General features: G+C 37.0%; 1 pseudogene across 1 annotated transcript in view; it reads right to left on the reverse strand.

Annotated features, from left to right (window-relative positions):
* LOC306882570 (protein eyes shut homolog) overlaps nucleotides 1-27,446 on the reverse strand; it is a 219,487-nt pseudogene that overhangs the window by 107,312 nt on the left and 84,729 nt on the right. Inside the window, exons 20-24 of the transcript in view lie at nucleotides 23,037-23,297; nucleotides 8,588-8,684; nucleotides 7,415-7,552; nucleotides 5,315-5,460; nucleotides 346-517 (exon numbers count right to left, since the gene is read on the reverse strand). The product of the transcript in view is annotated as a protein eyes shut homolog (transcript). The remainder of the gene's footprint in view (nucleotides 1-345; nucleotides 518-5,314; nucleotides 5,461-7,414; nucleotides 7,553-8,587; nucleotides 8,685-23,036; nucleotides 23,298-27,446) is intronic.

Consider the following 27,446-nt stretch of genomic DNA (forward strand, 5'->3'; position numbering starts at 1 on the left):
TGAGATGTTTCCCTAAATACGGTTCCCGAGGGAAAAGTCTGTTCCCAAACTGTGACTATTTAAGGCATTAGCACTTTATGTAAAATCAAGTTATTACTGTAACTTGGTTAGATGCTCAAAGTGCAAGAAACAGCTGGTAATGACTAATTATGTTGTGTTTACTGAGTACCAGACTGCCAAACTGCTAATTGAGAGTGAGTTGGCAAGAAGGATTACGAGCACATTTAGTTTTTTAAAAGACTCACAGGTACCGTCTCTTTCAGAATGAATGTGATGGCTATTTACAAAGCTCTCAATCACAGTGCTTGAAATACACATCGTTACAGCTCAGCAAGGTTAATGTACCTCCCATGAACACAGGGGTTGGATGAGCACTCTTCAATGTTTCTCTCACAGTGATAGCCCATGAAACCTCTGGAGCACACACACTGGTAACCATTAAGACCGTCGATGCACCTCCCGTTGTTTCGGCATGGATTAGATTTGCACTCATCAACGTTCAGCTCGCACCATTTACCTTTAGGAAGAAGAAAATCAATACCATATAAATACATTACATTCAGCATTTAGAAATTCTTGTAAATCAAGGTGATCTCGGATATCAAGGTGAACAAAAATTATAAAGGTATGTGTATAAGAACAATGTGGTACATTTTTGCAAAAACCCAGACCAAAATGCAGAGAAAAAAAAAGATGAAAAGCAAGTCTAATTTTCTCAATATAGATGAGGCTTAAGTTAAGATGAGGCTAACAGTTAATAAAATCTTTAATTAGGTTAAAAAGCAAATTTCAAAGAATGTTCTATATCAACCTTTAACATCAGCTATCAGCTAGTAGAAATACAGTTGCTTATGCCAATTCATAATTCTGAAAGCATTTAAATTTGGATTTGAAATACAAAATTTAACATCTATAACCATTTTGTGAGGCATTCAATGACTTTGTCATTGGTAGCACTGATTTCACCATCCAGCTAGGTTCTTCTACAATTACACCCCATCAACTTCGGTCAGAAATCTTGCATATAGAACAACCACAAGCTCTGCACCCGCCTACTTCCACTCACTATTACGAATCTACATTCCCTCCAGAAGTCTTAGATCCGCTAGTGAGCGACACCTCGTGGTACCATCACAGAGAGGCACCAAATCACTTTCCAGAACATTTTCGTTCACTGTTCCTGACTGGTGGAACGATCTTCCCACCCCTATCCGGAATGGTGATTCCCTGACAATCTTCAAGCGATTTCTTTCAACACTATTTGAACTACTTCATCTAAAAAAAAAACTAAAAAACTTTGCCTTTCCCTTGATTTATTTCTTCCCATTCTAGCTAGTACTTGTTTGGAACAATGCCTGAAACTTGGTATTATGAGCACTTCCTGTGTCTGTTTGCCTCTTTAAGATTAATCGCTTTATGTATTCCCCAATTGCTTTAGATAATAGCATCTGCAAAATGACTAAATGTAAATGTATTCCACTAACGACAGAAAACATTAATAGATGAGTATAAGCATAAAAAATGTGTATAAACAAAATTTATTTTGGTATTTTATATATAGTATTTGCACAGTTCTCACAAAATAAAAAATATATGATTGTCTACTCATGGTAAGTCTTATTTCAAACAATTCATTAATTTAAATTAATATTAAATTTTATTGTGTCATTTTTTCTCTTGATGGGAGGTATTTGTACTTCAATTTGCAGGATATTTCTAATTTGTGTATTTCTAAATGTGTGTGGTCATGCTTTTGTATGTCACTGGGTACAGAGTGCATTATTCTCGAACCTGGATTTATGACCAAGCTGAATGACGTAAAATCCACTACAAAAAGGTTTGGTAACAAACATCCTAATAGGTCATAATTTACCTGGAAAAAAGCTGTAAATTCAGTAAGTTGAGAAGAGCCTGTAAAATCCAGAGGTGAGTAAGACTCTGTAGACACTCAGGGACAGGTTGACAAATGACGGAGATAAAAATGAGAGCCAAAGAGCTGCGATACTAAAGAGCAGGCAGCCATTATTCTTCCTCTCTGTAACTACACAAACAAATGGAAGCATTTCCAAAAGCCCGAGACATCTAAATAAAGTGCAGAAGCGATCTTTTAAACATTATGAATCATATGCTGATATTACAGGAATGTAAAATTAATTCATACTTGACTACACAAATAATTCAGTCACTTCTGGCGAAAGCGACGCCATCAGTCGCAGTTCAGGTCATGCTCTGACAATAAATTAAAGCTTTATTTCAATTACTCACTGCTCAATACACAGCCAGTGAGAAAACAAACAACTACCCGTGGTGTTTCTCACTGAAGACGTTTTCAGCCTTTCTTACTCAGCACAGTTCTTCACGCTGAAGTGTTTTTCTGTCTCGAAGGCAACGTGGATAAATAAAAGGAACTAAAACATAACAATGAGGCAGATCATTAACATCTTCTAATTAAAGTGTTTTCCCCAATTGCTCATTCACGGACCGTTGTTAATTCACTTCATATTGACCTCCTGGTTAAGCCGTAATGAATTTATTTCCCTGTGGATAGTCATCCGCAAACACAACAATGTGTCAGTGCATCGACTGGGTATGAATTAACTGTAAAAATCTTATTAACCCCAAAACACGAACCGGGTTTTGATATTCAGTCACGACAAGTACTTCATATTTCGCTGCTTCATACGACACTATCAAGACTGTAGACTATAAGGAAGTGCACACAAGCCTCGCTTCATAGACAATACATTTACACTGTCAGCGCTCCTAATGAGATTATACAAAACCCTCTTAATCGGCATTTCCTTGTCTGATTTGACAAATAATGTGCTGTCCTATCAGACTTTGTAGAATATGAGAAGCCAAGCAGGGGAGAGATTATAAAGCTGTTGGGTTAATCCCAATGTTGGCTTTCTTAAGGGTGCTCACTGTACTCATCTGAGAGGAGAGAAAAAACATATAATCTTCTCTTCCACTCCTCAATTACTCCTCTCTGCAGGAACTTCTCAAACCCACAGCGAGTTATCAGATTTACTATCCAAAAGACCAAAAAAAGAGAGAACTAGAGCAACGCAAAGAAAGCCATTGAAGAAAAAAAGCCTGAAAAAGAAAAAAGAAACACTACATAAAATAGGAGAGAAAGAGTAGGAAATATCTTGCAAGTGCTTTGCAGCTTCAGAGAGCAAGAACTGGCTGAACAATTATCAAAAATCCTAACTGCTGAATATTTCCCTTGATATTTTAATTATTGATTAATTTCAATCAATTTAAATTAAAATACTTGTTTTACCATTTAAAAAAAATACATCTTTCAGTCATAAAATGTTTCAAATAATCAAAGTATTATTAAAACATTAAATATTTAAATAATAAATAAAACATATCTTTATACATATGCATTAGTGTCATGTAAAAACAACAGTTATAAATAATAACATTTAAAATAAGTTAACGTTTTATTTGTTGAAAAACATTTTGACAGATTTGAATGATGAAAAATGTATTAATATGGCACTCGTAGTCCTCTACATGGGAAAACAGCATGTCAATCTGTATATACGCTATACTAAAATGCATCTAAAGCGAAATAAATGAAAAACAGCTATCGTGTAGGTTTCTTAGCTTTAGATGCTACATCATCAAATAATATAACAGACAGACATTGTATCAACTTTCTCTGCCTTTTTTCATGCAAAGCTGCCGATCACATTGAAGGAGACACCTACTACATCCAAGCAAAATCACAAATAACGTAATTTCACAGAACGAGGCACATAATATGGCGTGCCTGAGCAACACACCATTTCAATTTAAAAATAATTTTGCTGCAGATCAGCCACAGAGACACATCGGTTGGCAGGCTGCCGCATATTGCCTTTTGTATCTTTGATTCTACCTTCTCAAGAAGTTGCGATGCCGTTACATGTCTTATTAGGGCAAATATTTCCTCTGAGCCCCAGTTGGTTGAACCAATCCAGAATATATCCTCCAGCCTGAGCTCTCAGGGGATGCGTCCGGTTCCTCAGATGAGCTCAGAGCTGAGGGGAAAGTAATGACTGGTGCAAGGCATAGTGGGGCCTGATAAAAAAAGAGGTTTCTGTGGGAATTAGGGCCTGTGTGTCAGGCTGAGCTCTCCCAGGAGTTTCCGTGCCTCTGAGATTTCCTTTTTTCCCCTCAGCAGGATGAGGATAAATTGATGATACAGTACAAAAGACAAATGAAATTAATCTTCAAGCTGGCTGATGGCGATTGAGATTACGCTTTAAAAAAAAAAAAAAACAGCATTGATAAGTGGGCTAGGAGCGTGATGGCCTTAGTATTAAAAGGTGTTTGCACGTAACCTGAGGTTCTAGCACACATGCGTTTAGATACAATAGATAATGACATGTACAATGTCAAGGTATTGGCGTATCTAAAGTGTAAAGTCTTGTATGCACAGTATGTACAAGGTGCAATTGTTTACAAATATTTCCTAACAGGTTGATTATTTCATTTATATATATATATAAAAAAAAAATATGACTAAGACAACAAAGACAGAGACATCCCAAATTAAATATAATATTGATGTTGTTTTGCTTATATTTCACACTTGTTGAGATTTTATAATACCATTAAAAAATTTAAAGTCTGAAAACAATTTCAATATCTCCTTAAGGTAACAATTTCAGGTTACAACTATTTACAGTATAGAGAGTACAAACTTTATTTGTATTAATCCCACCTGGATTTAGTTCATAAGAGTATTTGGCATTTAAAAAGTTTATTTTTTATTTTTTAATCCTTAATCATTTACAAATAAACAACAGCCATGATCCAGGTTTGTTTCTGAGTACTAAACTTACTCACCTGTCAAATTCAGTTTAGACCAGTTTTCAGAAGATTCGTAAAGATGGTATGTTTGTAAAGTGTTTTAATTTTAGATGCTTTCAATATCTTGACATTGTACAATTGCAGCGCCTATCCAAACATACACAAATGAACTAATGCCAACGAATAAGGATGAGATCACCCTGGGGAAAGCAGAAAACTGAAAGAAAAAAAGGAATGAGGAAACGAGGAAGTACTTGATTAAAATGCAGAGGATGAGGAGGAGGTGTTTAGTTAACTCAAGGTGAATCTGTGAGTGTGTGTGTGTGTGTGTAGATATTGGTGGGAGTGTGCGATCTAATTAAAGTGGCAAATGTGCTGATGAGCTATTTGTGTGTTCTTTCCACTGAGAATCTGTCAGGCTGAGGAACGCAGCCCGTGTAGACACGATAAGCCCTGGTTTCTCTCATTGATTTTGTGTCTCGGGCTCTGGCCGAGGGGGACGTACCTGAGAAGCCAGTACGGCAGACACATATGAATCCTCCAGGTTTGTTGATGCACACAGAGTCATGGAGGCAGGGGGAAGCTTCACATTCGTTTATGTCCAGGTTGCAAAGCGTTGCAAAATATCCAGTGACACATTTGCACTGGAAACTGGAAATGCACAAAAATAACATTATTAGCCAAATCTTCTTTTTAAAATCCCTGGCTGTGCCAAACAAAATGGTACCATATCTGCATGAAGTGTTTTTAGGAAAACTGACAGACAGGAAAAAGTCTGATTGACAGCAAAAAGATCTGAAGCGTGTCTGTTAATCATGACTTTGGCTGCTGCTATCATCGGACAAAATGACTGACAAGCTGACTCGGTTTCAAATATCCTGTCACCTGTCTAATCTGTGAGGACTTGGCCAGTTCAGTGGTTCTGTGATGGAAAGCTTCTCTTGTAGCATATATTCATACTTTAATAGGGCATTTTGTGTCCCGCTGTGATTTTTGGCTGGTTTGTTTTGTTCACTTTAGTGTCTTTTTTTTATATTTTCTCTTAATTCTGTACAGTATGTTCTACTGGGCTTAGTACATTTTGTCTTTAAAGAGGATTTGCCTTAATCTTTTGAAAGAAAAGTGTTTAATGCACTATAAAAAAAGCTATACATTTAAGATATCCCCCATTTATTGAAACCTACTGTACTGGTTCTTTTCTAGTAAATGGCTTATTTACTTCTGTAAATAATGACATATACATTTATATATAAACAACACCACATTTTTAACAATTCAAAATAATGTTACAAAGAAACGCAGGCAATGCATGTTCTTTCAAAAGATCACCCTCTAAACTAAAATAATAATGTGCAATACCCCTTGTGAAGTTTCAATATTTTAACAACATATTCACATGTTTACAGTTCTCTGATGTTATTCATATGATATTTTTACTTAAAAAAGGGGGTTAGCAAAACCCTGGGTTATACAAACATGCACTAGATGGATATCTTTGGCCAAAATAGTTTATCTTTTCACATTTTATTCCATAACATCAGCCTTTTCACGTCAGGTTAAACTCTTAGTTTGATGATAGAAAGAGTCAGAAAGAATGTGAAAAATGGTCATTAAAAACAATTAGTGTTTTTAGCACAACAAGCAAAAGGAAAAAATTATAGATACACAAAAAAGTATGTTGAGATCCAATGAAACATTTTCTGTAGAACAATGTAAGTGTATTTAAGTGTACAAATCAGAAGTAGATATATTATAAATGATAAAATGATATATTAGAGATGTATATGTTGCTTGCACAAAGCTATCCTGCTGGAAAACATGATTATTTTCAATCTTCATCAATAAAAAAAAAAAAAAAAAGTTTTTTGCAGCCAGACATTGTAGTTATGACATCTACCAGCAGGGGCAATCTAGATCATGCAAACTAGCCAAACCTTGACCTCCTTGGTCTTAAACAACATCCTGTATGCTGTAGCCTACAAGGAGTATCAAAGCAAACATCTGTAAACTACTATTGTCAGTAAACCAAATACAAACACACCGACTTCTGACAGGACAAGGTAAAAGAGCTCCGCGGAGAACGATTTCCTCTAAAGCAAGCCCTGCCATATCAAAAGTGCATTTGTGTGAAAGAGAATAAGTTGTGAGCAAACGGAAACACCTGAAGTGAAATCCCTCAGACGGAAGCAATTCCGCCAGAACGCAGGGAGCAGATGATCACAGGGGAGCCCGTACATGATAGGAGACAAAGTGGAGACAAACCATTTAGGACTCAAATTGGCCTCGGGATTCCTCTGCCCATATGTCGGACTGTACCAAGAGTGGCCCTGGGGCGACCATTAAAGCACAACGAGGAGAAGATCTAGTAGTGGAAAGCCAATATAGAGGAGTGATGCGAACCTGCTGAACTATTCTCACTTGTGTTTAGACCAGCAGCTTATATATGTCAAGGATGAAAAAGGACCTTCATTATAAGCTGAAGCACTTTAGACAATAATACCAGCATCTCTCAAACGTGTCTCATTTCTAGACTGTCTAGTAAAAACAAACAGTTCAGAAAGGATACTTGGGCTACATCATAATCAATTTATGGGGGTTGCAGTACAGAGTGGAAAAAGTGCAATTCGGTGTTGCCATGGTACTTACCCGTTGGCAGACACCTTGGTTCTGGCAGGGGTTGGATGCGCACTCATTAATGTCTTCCTCACAGCGTAGGCCCGAGAAACCTGGCTTGCAGAAACAGCTGCACAGAGATGACAAGGAGGATCGGTTTACAGTTCTGAAAAAAAATCACTTGCTTATCTGGGATCGTGCAACCAAAATATGATTTTATATGTCAAGACATGACAATAATACATTACTATTTTAATGGTTGTTAATATGATAATAATAAACTTAAAATTCAACCACATATTCAGTTAATTTCAATAAAAGAAACCCTTTATGAAATTTAAGATATTTTAGCTAGTATATTAAGACATACACTATTGTTTAAAAGTTTGGGGTCTGTAATTTTAAATATTTTTGAAAGAAGTGTTTTATGCTTACCAAGGCTGAACTTGTCAATCTAAAAATTATTGCAATTTTTATTAAAATATTAAAATAACAGTTTTCTATTTTAATATCATTTTAAAATGTAATTTATTTTTGTGATAGTAAAGCTGAATTTTTAGCAGCCACAGTGTCACATGATTCTTCAGAAATCATTCTAATACAGTATTATTGTTATTATTAATAATGTATTATGATATTATTAAAAACAAGGCGATTTTTGTTTAGTTTAAATGTTTTGATGAAGTTTTTTTTTTTTTTGAAGATCAGCAAGATAGTATTTTATAAGCTATTCTTGCAGTTAAAATATTTCAGGACAGACTTTTCAGTAAATGTTTCTCACTGCGTGTTGATATTGTCTTGTGAGGTCTTAAAGGGATAGTTCACCCAAGAATAACAATTCGGTCACTGCCGTTTAGACTGTTTGCACATTCTGTTGGATTTTTATGGTGTTGTTTGTTCTTTTTAGAACTTGACAGACGTGATCACTGTGAACCATCAATTTATGGAGGAAAAAAGTTACATAACGGCTTCTTTTGTAAAATAAGTTCTAAGCAACAAATAAATTCATAAGAGGTTTAAAACGACATTGGAGGTGACTAATTAATGACAAGAGTTTCCTTTTTGGGTGGACTGTCCCTTTAACACAACATAGTGTCAGAGGGCAACATATCTGCTGAAACAGAAACAAACACAACAGAGAACTAAAATTAGAAATAAAAGGCAACTGTAACTGTTGACCCCATCCACACAATGGCCTTGGTTCTGACAAGGTCTTGAGACACAGTCATCGCTATCAATTTCACAGCGAGTTCCCTCAAACCCTGCAAGACAGATGAGATGGTCATGGATCAGTAAGTCTCACTGCTCCCTGAAAGCGTTAGGATCAATGATAACAAAGGCCCTTGGTGAATGCCATCTTGATGGAACTGTGCACTTCCCTATAGCCCATCTCATCTGCCAGGCCTCGCGCTCTTGGCGTCTCCTCCGAGGACTGTAACGGCTCTAATAATACCTCAGTGCCTCCACAGATTAGGCTGAGGGCTCATGGTGGAAGTGTGGAGAGGATCTCGTTAAGATGGGGGAGACGGAGGAGGTGAAGTTCAGGGGCCTCTTTGCTCGTGTTCATTACAAGGATGAAGGGCAGGAGGGGGTGTAATCAGCTCAGGGCTCTTGTTGGAGAAAAGGTCCTGTGAGATGTGAATATTCAGCTTTTTGTCGGAGCGCTGCCGCTGTAAGCTCATCCTCTCCTCAGCAAGACACTTTGTGACTGAAAAAATGCTTTGGAGTCAAAATAAAATCAAAATGGACCTTTTCAATTTAATAGGCGCTCCTCGTCTTATCGTGAATGGAAAATCTTTTTTGTACTGTAACCTTAAATTGACATTTTAGAACTTGCTGCTTCTACTGAGTTATGTCACTTACAGTAGGACACACAGGGTATTGGATATTGTAACGTTCAGACATTTGCGATTAAAAAGATTTTAAATAACAGTTTTCTATTTCAATATAGTTTTTACATTTTATTTACTCAAAGCTGAATAGAAAGTTCAAAAGAATATAGCAATATCTTGCAACATTATAAATGTCTTCTCTGCCACTTTTGATCAGTTTAAAACATCCTTTCTGATTAAAACTATTCATTTCTTGGGAAAAAAATCGACTAACTTTTAAACTTTTAACTATATAGTTTAATTTAAAATAAATATTTAATATTATATTCTACATGCTACATTTTCTATTTCAGTTGGATTTAAATTAAATGACTAAACTGAGCGAGTTGCAAATTCTAAATGGCAAACATTGTCCTAATGATTTAATGATTCTTTAAAACAACATTTTTTATGCATATATAATTATTGCGTTTAATTTCATCTTTCACAGACCTTCTTTAGCATTCTTGTGTGCTTATTTTCTAATTGGTTTAGTGTTGAGAGCAGATGTTGCGCAACAGTGGAAAGACAAAAGAGAATCCTCCAGCATTCCTCATGTTTTCAGAAATGTAATAAGATTGATTTCATTCTGAGTCACCACCGAATAAATTTACAGTTCCAGTAAGCACACTTTATTTTCTAACACATGCAGCAGAACATCTACTGTACCTTATCTTCTTCGAAGCGTTTCAAAGCACAGGCTGCTTTCACACTTTAGAGATGACTCATAACAGCAACAATAGAAAGCCAAATGAGTATACGCTCTATTTAATGTATGCCATGAATTATTCCCTCAAGTGTTAGAAGCGTCTAAAAAAGGTTTGTTAAGGTCAAGTGCAACTAAACAGAATATCATTACCAAGTAATACATTTTTAAAGACATTTGACAGTAAATATTTGCTGAAAATTGAAAGAAAGGAGAGTTTGGAGGGCACAAACCTTCCTGTAAACTCATCAATACAGGGTTTCTGACTGGAAGTGTACAAGTTTTCCCAATGATTTCTAGATTTGGCTGATTTGAACTAGCATCAACCCCCAATCTCATTCCAGATATCATCCTTCCATTAGATTCTAGCAAACACAATCGAGAATTGGGTCTCTGCCACTATGGATGCACAGTACAATATCTGCTGGATTATATACAGCTGGCACCAGCCCATGATGAACTGTCAATCACAATGTCTCTAGGTACAATTTGGAGTGTCAACATTAATGCATCTGCAGCAAGAACACACAGTGAGACTGGAGTTTCTTCACTGTCAAAACATAGAGCAAGATACCTGTGGCTTGCACAAATGTTCCATCATTCTTTCCCAGCATCCTCTGTGCTCCCCACAAAGTCGTGCAGGTAATCCCTGGGACAACTCATCCTTCCAAATTAAATATGAGACTAGTTTGAAATTTAGCCATTTCAGCACAGCCACGTGTCTTGGTGTTTGAAGTTCACTGTTAGTCTTGAGACATTGAGAAACAAGTAAGTCTGAAAATAAATCAAATCTACGTTAAGATTATACATGCGCATAGAAAAAAAAAATCTAATTCATGTTCAGTTTGTCCCACATTGTCATATCTATATTTGCATTCAAATTGAATTTTTTTATTTTTATTTAAATAATTTACTGTATAACAAACAAACGATAAATAAATAAATAAATACATAAAGTTTTACATGACCAGGAATCGTTGGTCAACGTGTGTTGCACCATGCACAATTCAATTCTTTAAAATTTAAACCAGAGTCACTAACTAGCTTGATGAATTTATCAAGGTGAACTACAGTCATTTATATTATTAACAAACTTTATAAATAACTAAGATTTATGAATGCAGTCTTAAAGCAACAGCATACTGGTAATTAGCCTTGGCCCATGATCATCAATCTGAAAGACATGAGCAAAATGGGTCCAAAGCTAAATATTTATAATAACCAGTGAACATACACAAAGCAGGATGCACAAAGTGACAGATTCTAGCTCAAAGGCTAATTGTGATGAAACACATACACACAATTTATTTATCTGAATCTAATTAAAGGATAAATCTGTTTGACTTAAAGAAACTCCACTTAACCTTCTGCATTGTTCACAGGTCTGAATAAGTAGGCTCTACGTACCTGGCCTGGGAAAAGCTGCCATTATATATTTTTTCTTAGCCTATTATTTTGAACTACAAGCTGTGAGTTTGAGACTGGACTAGTTCAATAGCTCTATTCTAAAACCTAGTACGTTTCCTCACTTCTAAGGCAGCATACTAACTGAAATGGAACCTCATAAGTGACACATTTGGAAAATCTTTCAATCACCCCCCGTGTTACACAAATAGCACTAAACACCAAATCACTCTAAAGACCTGATTAACAATGGATTTTAATACACTGTCAGAAAAAAAATGACCAAAAAAAAAGAGTGCAAAAAGAACTTCTCACTGGGGCAAGTACCTTTAAAGACTATGTTTTGTTTTCAAGACAAATTAATGTTGAACTTACTTTAACTCTCATATGTAATCTGTGATTGTTTCGGAGCAGCCCAAGCCATGTCTCATTGCGCTGTGTGAAATACTGACTGAATGGTGGCTCAAAACATCTGACAAAACACCAAACTACAGCTTTTGGTTGGATAAAGTAAACCATTGTTGCACTAGTAAAGTTTTGATGGATAATGTTTGTAATCAAGGTAAAAACAGTACAGTGACATGCAGGAGTCATACCTTAGGCACGCGTGGGTTTGTTATTATTGATGCACAAACAAACTGTGTATGTGCACTCTTAGCACACTGATCAATATAACATTGTATTTCTATATGAACAAAGTTCAATATATTCATGTATCATATTCATGCTGTTGTACCTATAAAAGTAGGAGAATGTAGAGTTTCACATTTGCATGTTGCCAAGCTCACACTATAATGCTCTAAAAAGCATAATAATATAGACCCCTTCACGGTTCACGTTACAGGAAAATTCGCAGTGCGCATGTCGGGGTCAGAAAGTTCATTCCATCCCATTGAATTGTGTGTTAACCAGAGAATTTCTCGTCAAGAAAAAAATGCCTACTTGTTGCGTCGTGGACTGTGAAAATCGCACCAGTTCTGGAGTCAAGTTTTTCAGGATTCCTGCAGGATCTCATCCGTTTAAAAAAAATAGACGACATCTGTGGCTGCAAGCTAGGGACAATGCTACGATCAAAGAGGCTCGTGTTTGTAGTGCTCACTTCATATAAAAATTAAAAGTAGTCTACTATGTACGTGTTGCTACATATGCCTGCTCTAACCGTGTGTTATGTGTCTTAATGACATGTCAGAGTAGTTTCTTTTTTCTTTTTTCTTTGACCTCATCACGCACTGACGTGTATATGGAATGTATTAGTGCAACAGGGTTTTCTAGGGAAATAAACCCAGCAAGTCAAGGAAATCAGTCTACAGTGCATCCGTCTCCAATGATAAATAAATACCCTGCCATGCAGGTGCAATTTGCAGTATGGATGTAGCCTTCCCGCTTGTTGATCACAACCCAGGCTTGGTACATAGAGGTATTTTTCCCTTGGCGCTGGCTCGGTAAAACCTCCGCTTTTAACACAAAAGTCATCGCCTATATCGCTATATAAAACTGTCTGGACATGCCCACAGACTACAAGTAATTATAGGCGTCTAGCGATTTGTAGGCTTTTAGTTTTTCACGTGTGTAAATACTCGGCTTGTCCAACAGATAGCAGTATATGGCGGGCCAGTAAATATCTGGCCACTTGCTAACGTTGTCTACCCATTCTGTTAGGAGCTCGGGATCAGGCAGACAATCGCCATTAGCTAAAACAAGTTTAGAATGGTACTGTTCCCGGTCCTGTGGTGTCAAAGACCTTGACACAATATGCCGGTCTATTAGCCACGCCATTTTTCTACAAACATTGAAGGGGTCTATACAGTACACACAAATATTATATTAAAAAAGTCCATTATTCATCATTGCTCATTCCTTTTTTTGCACTGCACTGCATTGTGGGATTGTCTTTCCTATGAGTCAAGTCAAGTCAATATTATTTGTATAGCGCTTTTGTATAATTCAAATTGTGTCAAAGCAGCTTTACATCAGCTTGATATGAAGCTGGGTGGTTTATATCAGCCTTACAGTATTTAGACGGGAAAATAGTTTGTCGAAATATTGTCATTCTCCCCTGGCCAGACAAAATCAGCAGTTTAAATCTAGGTCAGTTTGTGCAAAGGACTCATCTTGTTCCTGTGGTCTTGTCCCGATGGCCGTCTAGGAGACAGGGTCTTCACTGGAGATCAGTCTCTGGGGCTGTAGAGGTCATCTCTAGGTGCTGATCAACCATCTGATCTGGATACGGACTGGTGGCTACAGTGACCATCTGATCTGGATACGGACTGATGGCTACAGTGACCATCTGATCTGGATACAGTCTGGATCTGGGTGGCTACGGTGGCCTCGGAATAAGAAAGAAACAGACTAATATTAGCGTAGATGCTATTCTTCTAACGATGTAACAAGTACATCAGGTGTTTTGGGAAGTGTTCCCGGTTCCGGTTGACCTAATAAATGCAGCCTAACAATCCTTTAATGGATTTGAATTATAGAAATGCGATAGTGTATTATGTGTAAGCCAGGTTAAAGAGATGGGTCTTCAATCTAGATTTAAACTGACAGAGTGTGTCTGCTTCCTAGTGTTAGGTAGATTGTTATCGAAATGTGCTGGCTCACAGAAAAAGGTGATTCATTCAGTGCCATTTCTCGGGTCTACCTTCCCCAATAATGGATGCCAAATTCCCAGACCTTTTGCATGGTGTTCTACATGTAGCATGCTTACTTAACATACATGATTCATAGCAGCCATATATACAGCAGGACAATTCTCTGCAGGAAGGAATCTATTACATAAATTCACTCCTACAAATAACAAATTCTTGCAGATATCCACCTTCCTGGGCTGTAGATTCTTTAGAAACCCCAGCTTTCAGCTATTCTAATGTTTATTAAGCAGAAAGCTATCGTTTCACACAGCCTTAATGCAATGCACCCGTGAAAGGCAGACAGTGCCATTGTTGCACCAAGGTCAATAAGATGAGACCATCCTGAATGACTTCAGTGCTCGTATTGATAGAGTCATTTCTGTACTGAATGTCATTGTTTGGTATTTCCCATGTGATGAACAACCCAGTCTCTTTGTGTGTCTGAGGTTGCTCAGGACAACTGATCAATTCAATGCTGCCATCCAATTATCAAGAATGAAGTCAACTTCTATTTCATTCTTCACAGAATTTCACTTCGCCACATTCATGTTGATAACAGAGACCACTTCCTATTGAAATTACCTTGTCACACAAAGAGAAAAATAACAAAAGGATGCACTTGCAACCACATGTGTATAGCCAGCCGCACATACTTTTTGCACTGCATTGCAATATAGGTGCAGAGATACAATCATGCTGTAGAAAAGATAAGGCCAACTGCAGAGGGAAGCCGTTTACTGACTAGTTAGAATGGGATACAATCTCAATCGAACACAGACAGGAGTGCAAAATGCTGTACAGGGAGGGATGAAATGAAAAGAGGGAACAAAAAAGGGAAGCAAGAAACGCACCAGAAAATGAAAAGCTTTTGTTCTGAACGTGGGATACCTCTGAGAGTTTGCCCAAAAGCTTTACCACCAACTGCAAATTGAATTGATGTACAGATAAGGAACGATTACCATGCTGTATATTGTGTATACAGGGTGTGCAGGGCTTGATCATGGTCTTTGGAGGCCCACTTAATCGAGAAACAAGATGTGAAAGAAGTTCACATTTTGTTTTAAATACCAGTTTTAAATACCATTTGTGAACAGGAATAGTACCAGCCAAAAGTCTTGGTTTAAAAAATTAAACCAAATAATCTTACATTTACTAAGCAAATAAAAAATAAAAAATAAAATTGGTATTAAAAATGATAAAAAAAACTAATACAATAACCACTGCAAGATCCAAGAAAGTATATATCGATCACAAAAAGAAGACTAATCTACTGTAAGCAAATTTTACATTTTGTCTAAGAGAGGTTAAATCTTTTATTTCCCTAAATTGTAATCTTAAATTTCCAAGTAAAATAACAAAATAAAATAGAATAAAATCTGAGAAAGACAATACCAATTCACGTCTTAACATGTTTTAACACAACAATACCAATATCACATTTTAAGAAAATAGGCGAGTTTAAGTCTGTAATCTTTAATCTAATATGTACCAAATACCAAATCCAGTATAAAACAGTATACAGATTTTGAATAAGCAAATGTCTGGTGAATCTAGGTGTCTCCAAACTTTTGATATACCGTGCATGTCAGTAAGGGTAATGGGAGCCTTTGAAATGACAAGGGATGAGAATCAAAACATACTGAAGCAAAACTCAAGTGTCTCTTCTCATGTCCTTCATCATCACAACATCTCTCATGCAAGCTGTTCTGACTGCTTAGTGACTTGCTGTACTCTCTCTCATCATTCACAGCCATGTGCCCTCAGGTGAGGGGTGTTACTGCCAGCCGGTCCTGCTCTTGCTGTACAACTATTTAAAAGCAAGATGCTGTGTAAACACAAAAGGTTTGTGCCTGCTCAGCTGAACAAGAGGCAGGGTGTGATCTTGTGGCTCAGCGCCTGTATCCAAATAAATATTGCATGAAAGCATCATTTGCATGGAGAGGTATGTGCTGTTTCCTGTCGTCTCCTATCTCCCTGCCTCAGCTGGGGCCTTGGTTCATTACCGTGTCACATACTCATGTCAACCAACAAGACTAGTTCAAAAGTAATGCATTTTAAGCTGTAAATAAGAATAGATCAAAGCAAGGACACAGTGTTGAATTTACCAACAGGTCATAGGAATAACACTGCTGTATGAATGCTGGGGGAGAATCAGTGAGAATCAGTGAGGGTTTTTATCACGTTCTGTAAACCTTTCGGATCCTGCTGCTTTAGAGTATGCAAAAAGTCTCATTTAAAGTGCTGTTTACATAAAAATGAAAAATAAAAATTTGCTCACCATTGTGATGTTCCAAACCAGTTTGCTGTTTTTTGTGGTATAAAAAGAATAGATTTTGAACAATACACTTAAACAAAAATAACTTATATAACCTATGCTGTATTCCAAATCCCTTGAATACATACACTATTGAGTGAGGTAAGGATTTCTGGTTATTCACTACAAACATTATCCCCCACTGCAGCTCTCCAGATGTCATTGGCTGTTAAACTAGCAGTAAAATTTTATTTATTTATTTATTTAAAACCATATTTGTATATGTGAGAGCAAATGTTTGCTACAGAGGAAAGAAAGAATATTGGTGAATATAAACTTACATTTCTGTTATTTCTTCACATAAAGAATTATTTTATTAATTTATTTGTTTTTTGTTGTTTTTGAAAGAAGTGTCTTATGCTCATAAAGACTAAACAAAAAGGCTGAACAAAAATACAGTAAAAACAGCTATTTATGTTAATTTGTTATGTAATATTGAAATATTACAATACAAAAAAATGTAACCTATATATGTTATAACAATTTATTATTTATTTTACAGTTTGTTATGTGATGCCATTTTTCAGCAGCCATTACTCCAAGCTTCTGTGTCACATTATCCTTTAGAAATTATTAATGTGCTACTAAAATGCTGATTTGGTGCTCAGGGAACATTTTATTATCGTCATCAATGTCTGAAACAGGTAATATCTTTGAAATGTTACTTCATGTTAATATGTTTGAAAACTGTGTAATACTTTTGTGAAAATAATGCATCCTTGTTAAATAAAAAAAATTACTAACACCAAAACATTGAACAATAATATAATATAATATATTGCATTTTTGTCCTATTTGGACTAGACGTGGTCACTATAAGCTTACATGCAAAACAGGTGAGTGAAGAATTTCTCCTTTTGTGCTTTACAGAAGAAAAACAGCATAGAAGGAAGATTACAAAAAAGGGCAAAATACAGCATCTTTGGGGTATAAGTCATTTTTGTGGGATTGTGGGAATGCTGGCTGGGTTTCAATCCACGGGTTGTGCAATAATACACAGTGTATCTGCCAGGCGACCCATGTACTAAAATATGAAGTGTGGGCTGAGAACGGCTGTGAGTCAGAGTGTGTGTAGAACAAGAGAGAGAGAAAGAGACAGTGAGAGAGAGAGAGAGAGAGAGAAAGAAATAAAGAGAAAAGGAGGTGGCATATGAGCCTACGTACATCTCTAGCTCAGTAATGTATGCAGCAGTGAATGCTAATTTCCTATTTCTCTCCCTGGAAAAGAAATCCTTGGATTGCCAAAGCACTCTATTTTTATCCCTCCCCAACATTCTTTTCATTTCCTCCCTGATATCGTTACAACACTGTCATACAAAAAACTCATTCACTGACTGGCCTCTGGCCTCTCTTATCCCACAGACTTCATTTGTTTAGGATGCCCACAGCGAAAGAACAGATGCCAGGCCAGTTTGATTGCGTTTCACAGGTCACGCAGGTGCCATCAAAGGGGGTCAGAAGTATAACAAGGAAAAAAGCATTTGGCTACATCATAGTTCAAAACAACCAGATGCAATCTAGATGGGGGCATGTGCACGATCATCTCATTTAAGAGTCATGCTGTAACATGGGATTTTCTCTCGGATTGTTAAAGTGATGAGTCAGACTTTTTCCTTGCATAATTTCATACAGCAGAAGGGAAAAGGACTTTAAGGTAGCCGCTAGGGATGCACATTTTGTTAAGTCTGACAGATAAATTCAGCAGAGCGCTCAGGGTGGGATGATGGGAATAGGCGGAGTTTCACTTTTGTGCTATATGCAGCCAGCATTTAGCTGATTCATACGGTTTCAACAAATACTAATACATGATAATACCGCAAACATTCCACTTAAAAAATACTTTTATAAATCACAATGTATCATATAATGATCTATACCAATTCGGTTTAATTCCATTAGCATATACTGGTATTACTGAACACACAGTCCATGTAGAGTTGCTGCCCCCCCTGAATAACATTTGAAATTGAGTAAAAAATAAATAAATATTGTTTATAGCCAGCCAAAAGTTTTTTTTTTTTTTTTAAATCTTAAGCTCACCAAGGCTGCATTTATGTGAACAATATAATAAAAAGAAATACTGCAAAATATTATTACAATTTAAAATAACTGTTTTCTTTTTTTTTTTTAAGAATTATTATTATTATTTGGCATTGTTACCTTTATTAGGATAGGAAAAATCAGAGCTGACAGGAAGCGAAGTGGGAGAGAGAGATAGGGGCCGGGATCGGGAAAAGGTCCTCAAGTCGGGATTCGAACTCGGGACGCCCGTAGCACAACGGCGCTGCATGTCGGTGTACTGCCCACAATTTTCTTCAGCATCACATCGTTTCAGAATTCTTTCTTGTATTATGTTATATTAAAAAGATAGTTCGTAATATTACTGTTTACGATTACAATTTACTATATTTTTGATCCAATAAATGCAGCATAAGAGCATAAGAGTCTTTCAGAAACATTAAAAAACATTATGTATATAATTAATACATTAAAATAGGGCCTTAATATGAGCCCATAAAACCTCAATAAGGCAGAACAGTAGCGTAAATTATTTTACTTCCATTTCCATTAAATTATTTAGCAGATGCTTTTACCCAAAGTGACTTCCAAATAACGGAGGAAACAATCAAACCAACAAATGTGTAACAATATATAAGTGCTGTGACAATTCCCAGTTAAGGCCATTGCACACTGAGTCCGAATTTTTTGTCCGAAATTTTCGCACGTTGAAAAATAAATACGACCTTACGTTTTGTCAATCACGTTTGCACACTGCCTCCGAAATTTTCGTCCGTCAAAAAAAAAATCGGATCGGGTTCGATTTTTTGCGTTTTTCGCATCCGTATAAAGCATTTTGAGATGCTTTGAGAAGGTGTTTTGACAATTCAGAGCCACCGTACAAGCGAAAGCCAAAATCCAAAATAGTGTCAGACAAATTAATACACTTCGTCTTGCAGCACGGAGCACTTTATGACAAACAAATTGTGGAATACAAAGATACAGAATATAAAGAACTGCTGTAGCCTATTTTTTTATGCCTGGCGCGCACCTTTCCGATGCAGCAGTTCGGTGTGTGTGTGTGTGTGTGTGTGTCTGTGGGTGTATCCGTACAGTCTCTGTTCAGGATAAATTGGTTCACGGAAATTGGTGGTGGTCTTTTTAATATGTGGATTCAGTATCGCTAGCAAAGTATCAAACGAGGCACTGACATCCTGAAATAAACTTTGAATCTCTCGGGATAATCCCGCTGCTCTTTGATAAGGAGGTGGAACTCTCCTTCCTTTCTGCGCAATCTAAGGATTGGATGGACCCAATATTTCCTTTTTCTTTTTCTTTTTTTTTTTAAAAAGAGAGAGGACAACAAAATCATCCTCACTGCTTGAAGACATTTTGTATAGTTTTGCGAATTTTTGAGCAACGGATTAATTAAAACGCATCGGACTCAGTGTGCAAGGTCTCTGTGCGTGACGAATTGTTAAGATTGCGAATGCGAAAAAACGCATGCGAAAATGTCGGACTCAGTGTGCAGACACCTTTAGTCTATAATGTACATAGCAAGGTTTATAGTAGACACAACATAAACAGAATAGAACACGTCATCTATTACTATTCTTAATTGTGGCTATTATTAGGGCCATGCATAATCAGAAAAAAAATGTACAGTTGTATCAAGGTTGTGATGTGATTTACTGACTACATACTCAACCTATTGGTTTGCCCAGCACTGTTTATAGTTACTGTACAGTTACAACCATATACAATGACAGCCGATTTGACCAAAGAACTGCCATTGTAACTAATTATAGTGCTGAAAAAGTTGCTGTGGTTGTTGTCACTTCCAAGTACTCATCCCTAGTAACCACACAGTGAGACAGACCTCCGCATTATACATCTGCACAGCACTGTGGTATTCACTACTGTTGAATGAGTAATAGCTTCTGAATCGCTACGGAGACGCATCAGATCCCTGTGAAACTGTGGAGTGATCAACTGAATACAAATCTGCGAAATTTCAAGTTAAAGCAATCTGTGCCTGAAACGCAGCAGACATGTATTATGAGTAAGTGATCTGGTCTCAACGAGCATAATAATATCAGGAGGGTTTCAAATGACAGACGAGCATGTGTATGTACGCATGCGAGTACGCTTCACTGTGATTAAAGAGATTGTGCAGAAACCTCTTTTGCACCCCCTGTTCTGTGCATTCATCAGACGGGGCTCGCTCATCTTGCTTTGATGGAAACCTGCAGCCAAAATTTAATGAAACACTTGGAACTTGTTCTTTGGCAGAAGTGATAGGGTCTGTTCTGTCTCTGCAGACAAAGTCAAAGTCTAGGAAAGCAAAGAAAATAGGAAAATCACTGGAAGGGTAAGACACCGTTTAACAAGGAAGAAAGTACGATTCAAGCGGTTACAATGGCTTCAAATCACCGTGTGATCCTTAATAATTCTCTCCCATGCTGAAGACATCAATGGACAAATACTGCAGGAGAGAGCTGGCAGAACAAAACTAGAAAGTCATGCATATCTAGAGAGCCACAGTTTCCTCTCATGAGTGCAGAAATGTGGAGTATTTGGCAGATTTGAAGGTTAGTTGAATATAACGCTTGGAATATTCAAGGGAGATATTAGATATGCATTTCAAATTATTGTAAATGAGTAAGAATATAAACATGCCTATTTATCAACTATCATTTATCTGAACTAACATTAAAATGTTTTACTTAAAGCGCATTAAACAGGGTCATACAATGAAAAAAAATAAAAATTTCCTTGATGCCATTAAATAAAAATTATACACTATGAACACACTACAATATTTAGATCTCACAGTTTGTTCCACAATCCAAAAAGACCATCTATTGAAATCAAGCTGCAAAAGTCACTCAAGCCTAATTAAAAAATCTCTATGGTGATATCACATGCAGCCGTGCACATTTACATATTCGTGACACCTACTGCCTTCTCAGTCAGGGTTAAATAACAAGCTGTTCCTGGGCTGTGTACAGAAACTATCGCTCTATTCACGGAATTCTTCTGAAGTATCTCAAAATCACAAGCAAGTGGCTGAAATGTATTTTTACCAAGGTCCCTGATAACTTTAGTATGACTTGACTGTAGACATGAATTTGTGGTCTACAGTTGTAACAGGGGGGTTCTGATCTATATATCAATACTGCATCTATTTGGTTGACATGTTTGCCACTCACCTAATCTACTGTTCAAAAGTTTGGGGTCAGTACTTTAAAAAAAAAAAATGTATAGTTTTACAAGGATACATTAATAATTAACATTAAAATATAAAAGTATTACAAGATTTTCTTATTCAAATAAATACTGTTCTTATAGCTTCCACAAAAAAATAAAGCAGCACAACTTTATAACAACAACAAATATTATCAGCATATTAGAATGATTTCTGAATGATCATGTGACACTGAAGACTGGAGTAACGATGCTGAAAATTCAGCTTTGCTATTACAGGAATAAATTACATTTGAAAATATATTAAAAACAATTATTTTAAATTGTAATAATATTTCACAATATGTGACCCTGGACCACAAAACCAGTCTTAAGTCGCTGGGTTATATTGGTAGCAATAGCCAAAAATACATTGTATGGGTCCAAATTATTTATTTTTCTTTTATCCCAAAAATCATTAGGACATTAAGTAAAGATCACGTTCCATGAATATAATTAATACATTTTATACTGTAAATATAACAAAATTAAATTTTTGATTAGTAATATGCATTGCTAAGAACTTCATTTGGACAACTTTAAAGGCAATTTTCTCAATATTTAGATTTTCATCCTCAGATTCCAGATTTTCAAATAGTTGTATCTTGGCCAAATATTGTCCGATCCTAACAAACCATACATCAATGGAAAGCTTATTTCAGATTTCACATATTTGACTCTATTTATGATGCAGCCTTAGTGAGATAAGAGACTTCTTTCATGACCATTAAAAAAAAAAAAAAAGGAAAACATGTAGAAATTATATAAAAATTAAATATAATTTGCTTTGTGAATTTCCAAATCTATGAATGGTACCAGTCTTTTGAAATGATAATATAATTAAATGACCATACTTATTAGTGTACAAAATGTCTCCAGTGAGGCCAAGGAGTCAAAGTTTTGTTGGGGCATGACCCCATTAGATCCTGCAGAGAGATGCCGTTAAGTACACCATCTGGCATCAAAAAGCATCTTTCTGCTTTAATGGCCATTTAGAAGGATCTGTTAATTTTTTTGCAAGTATGGATGGGTTGCAAACAAATGTCTTTCTCCATGTGTTCTATAGACCTCCTTGAACAAGAGCCGCAATAGAGAGACTGATGCTATCATTTTACTCTACTTAAGTGCAATACCTTAAACTCTAAAGAGCAATATTCAGCAATAGCTATTATGTTTTTTTTCCCAAACAAACATATATATATATATATATATATATCTGCAGGTTCTCCATGGGAACCCATTTAATGGACTAAAATAAGTACTGTATCTAGCAAAGACGTGATCAGTAGGAAATGTATGCTTTTACCCGAATAACCAACTCAATGGAAGGCATGTGAATTAAAACAAGCTACAGAAGTGTAAACATAAAGCCCTATGAATGACAGATCTCACCCAGCAGGTGGGTGAGTCAGTAGGTAGGATGCAGGTGGGTTGCTATATCTCACCGACTGGGCAAACACAGAGGGCAGTTCCATCTGACTTGGCACGGCAGGTAGAGTTGTGCAGGCAGGGGTTATGCCGCAGGTCGCAGGGGTCGTAGGCCTGTTCACAGAGGAGGCCGGTAAAGAAGGGCAGGCAGGTGCAGGAGAACTCCCCCTGGGACATCAGACTCCACACAATGTGCTCCGTTCAGGCAGGGAGAGGAAGAACATTCCTTCACATCCTCTCCACAATCCAGGCCTGTCCAGCCATGTGGACACGTACACCTATAAGGCAAAAGAAGCATTTTTCATATAAGAGAGTTCATCGTTTGCTTAAAAAAAAAAAAATAAAAAAATTGTGTGCAAACATGTAAATTGCACATAATGCCGTTTTTAAATTAACTTATAAAGAATACAATTTCTAGGCTATTTGTTAAAATATATTCAATTACACACTGGCTGTCATAGCATGTTTCATAACATATTAATTTAAACATACATTAAATAATTAAGACTAACAGGTTTATTAAAATAATATTTTGCAAAATGCTCCTCCCTAGACTTCATTTCTCTAGTGAACTAATGAGCTGTGTACACTGACGACTTGCTGAGGTAAATTAAATGCTATGTGGCATTTTATTTCCACGCTGTTTTGTTGATATCTTTCCGTGGTTGAAACACCGATTGAGCAATTACACACGACATGAGATGTTGTCATGTTTATTCACGTTAAAACTAGAAGTACAGAGGAAGGAATGATCGTGTTGACTCGCGGCGCTCCGCTCTGCACAAGTCTGCGGCGTGTCACGGCTCAGACCCGGGAAACGGAGTTGATTGCGGCCGCTCTAGTCAATGCTTTTGTTGGGTTTATACCAGAAGTGGCTCTCCAAGGTGTTTATACAGCGATCTGTCATGCCAAATCAAAGACTATTATTTGAATTTCCTGAAAAACAAAACAAACTGTATTCGTGTACACATGCGTACCAAACCGAAAGACCCGTACCGAAACGGTTACCTGTACTGTTACACCCCTAACGCTGACCAAAGTGTGTTAAGTTCTTAAAAAAAAAAAAAAAAAAAAAAGCGAGTAAATTATGACATTTTCCATTTTTGGGCAAACTATCCCTTTAAGACATAACTCAGACAAGAATAGTGTCTTGAAATCCTTTGGAATTCCATTGTGTGAAATTACTGAGGAAAATGATATTGCACTATTAAAATATTCATTCATGTACAGACCTACTGACACTCCTGGCACACAGTGACCTTGTAGCATAAAAGCAAATTCCCCCAGGGGCAGACTCCGATTTGGCTTAGCCCTGTGGTGCTTTTCACTAATGAATGTCATACGTCTCTGAAAATCCCCTTTTGTTCATTTTAGACCAGGATTCCAATGTGTGCCATGAACTAAACTTTTATAAATTAAACCTTCTACTTAATTTCAGGGGGGAAAAAAGCCACACACACACAATAGCTATTTTAAAGAGGCCAGACATGATATTCCTACAGGTGTTATTAAAAGAAAATGAGCAATGAGTCATAATTATATGGTAGAAGAAATGCAAATGAAAATCATAGCGGCACATTTCTATAATCTTCCATCATTCTCACAATCAAAACACGGCAGCCCATGATATACAGTACATTATTTTCACAAAATATGAGAAAATAACTTAAATGTCAAGTTCATCCTGTGCAGTTTTAAAGGCCAATTTAAAATAGCTTGATGTGCACATTTTTTAGTCTATTTGATGTATTTCCTGTCGAAACAGGAAGTTGGACCAGAGCATATCAAATAAGTTTGTTTACGTCACAAAAATGCAATCTGTATATTAGTATAGTGATCTTTTAGAAGCTTACGCCAGCAATGCTATAAGCCACAAATCTCCAAAAAGCAATGCAAACTGAAAACAAAACACGTTTTACTTTATTTTGTCATTCATAGTCAAAACAGAATCAGTGTTGGGAGATTTCTGGACAGTTAAGGGGATTTATAGGTTAATTGCACTATTGGTCTGAGAAGCATTAAATCCCAGACAGCTGGAAGTAGGACACTGGGAGGTTAGAGCAGTGAGCTGGGATTATATTTACCAGAGTGAATCCCAGAGAGTGCCGGAGGTATCTGCATTCCACTTGGTGGCAGTGATCTTACAGCCGTGCTTCCAATCCATGTCTTAACCCCATCCCCTATTCTCTCGCTCTCTCCTTTCAGTCTATTTTCTTCCCTCCCTTCACTGCCCTTAGCAAGAGGGTACATTAGGTGAAACAGAAGCAAGAGCTTTTCTTTCGAGAGTATCACCGATTGAGAGAAACCTCCTCCTGCTGTGCTGCATTGATTGATTCATTTGTTTTACCTGCCATCTGCAATTCATTATCTCGCAGGTTTTTGAAAGTGCAGTCTGTCTCTGCATGATGAGAAAATAGGTGGCTAAACTTAGTGCTGCTTTATTCATACATAGTCCAGAGTTTTCTAAATGGGGATTTATGGAAGCCTGGAGGTTAATGAGGGAACTGCAAGGGGTTCGTGAGTTGATGAAAAGCTAATAATGAATTATATCGAATGCAAAATTAAAAAAAATAAAATAAAACTGACTGGAAGATAATCGCAATATAGCTTAGTGCAATAATCAAATAAAAGACTGCAATTTAATTAAACAGCTGTATAGTTCGATGCAGCTCATTTCATTAAATGATCAATTATTCATTATTTATTTTTCAGTACAATTGTAATTTACAACTGCAATGCCTTTATTTTTATAATTAGAGTTACAACATACTTGAATTTATTGTCATTAAATTACTGAAATTATTATTTTTTTTCCCCAAGTAAATATTCTAGGTCTATGGGGTTCAGCTGACAACATTTTTTAAATTAACTAGTTGATTTTAAACTGATCCCGTTAGGATGTATAGGAATCAGAAGGTAGCACACACTTTTACAGTTGGGCAAAAAAAGTATTTAGTCAGCCACCAATTCTCCCACTTAAAAAGATGAGGCCTGTAATTTTCATCATAGGTACACTTCAACTACGAGAGACAGAATGGGGGGAAAGAATCCAGGAAATAACATTGTAGGATTTTTTAAAGAATTTATTTGCAAATTATGGTGGAAAATAAGTATTTGGTCAATAACAAAAGTTAATCTCAATACTTTGTTATATACCCTTTGTTGGCAATGACAGAGGTCAAACGTTGTCTGTAAGTCTTCACAAGGTTTTCACACACTGTTGCTGGTATTTTGGCCCATGCCCCCATGCAGATCTCCTCTAGAGCAGTGATGTTTTGGGGCTGTCGCTGGGCAACACAGACTTTCATCTCCCTCCAAAGATTTTCTATGGGGTTGAGATCTGGAGACTGGCTAGGCCACTCCAGGACCTTGAAATGCTTCTTACGAAGCCACTCCTTCGTTGCCCGGGCGGTGTGTTTGGGATCATTGTAATGCTGAAAGACCCAGCCACGTTTCATCTTCAATGCCCTTGCTGATGGAAGGAGGTTTTCACTCAAAATCTCACGATACGTGGCCCCATTCATTCTTTCCTTTTCACGGATCAGTTGTCCTGGTCCCTTTGCAGAAAAACAGCCCCAAAGCATGATGTGTCCACCCCCATGCTTCACAGTAGGTATGGTGTTCTTTGGATGCAACTCAGCATTCTTTCTCCTCCAAACACGACGAGTTGAGTTTTTACCAAAAAGTTCTATTTTGGTTTCATCTGACCATATGACATTCTCCCAATCCTCTTCTGGATCATCCAAATGCTCTCTAGCAAACGCCTGGTGCAGGTCTACAATTTTGTTTCTGGTGTTCTTCGACAGCTCTTTGGTCTTTGCCTTAGGCTGTGTCCAAATTCAGGGTCTGCATCCTTCGGAGTACTCATTTGAAGGATGTTACGTCACAGCGCCGCGACGAAGGCTGTCCAAATTCGTAGGATCCTTCAAATGCGGCCCACAAATACGTCCTCCTTTTCCCCGAATTGGGAGGATGGGTGTGGTGGATCCTTTCCCGTCCTACCTATCCCATAATTCTTTTCGGCAGAGCGTAATGGCGGACGAAGCGAGCGGTAGCGGAGTGGGAGAGGAGTTTCTCTGACAAAACAAGCTAAAGTTTATGCTTCGGCTCAATGAATTTGTAGGAGAAATTAGTAGAATACTTAAAAACAAATACAAATAGGCTATAATGGCTTACCTGGATGTGACTGTCTTGTAGTCTGATATAAAAAACTCTCCGACAACGAGCAAAGAAAGTATTTAATTTATTTAATTGCTTTATTTCTTCCAAAAGAATTAAAATGAGGAGAATAACTCTTTGTTTGTCCATTTTCCCGCTTCTTGCTTGGCGCTGTCATGGTTGCTAGGCGACAGGATATGAGCAACGGGTAAGGGAGGGAACTGAAAGAAGGGTAGGCTGTCCAAATTCACAAACACTGACTTCCGGGA

The sequence above is a fragment of the Barbus barbus genome (genome assembly GCF_936440315.1).
Source record: "Barbus barbus genome assembly, chromosome: 16".
In the NCBI taxonomy this organism is placed as follows: Eukaryota; Metazoa; Chordata; class Actinopteri; order Cypriniformes; family Cyprinidae; genus Barbus; species Barbus barbus.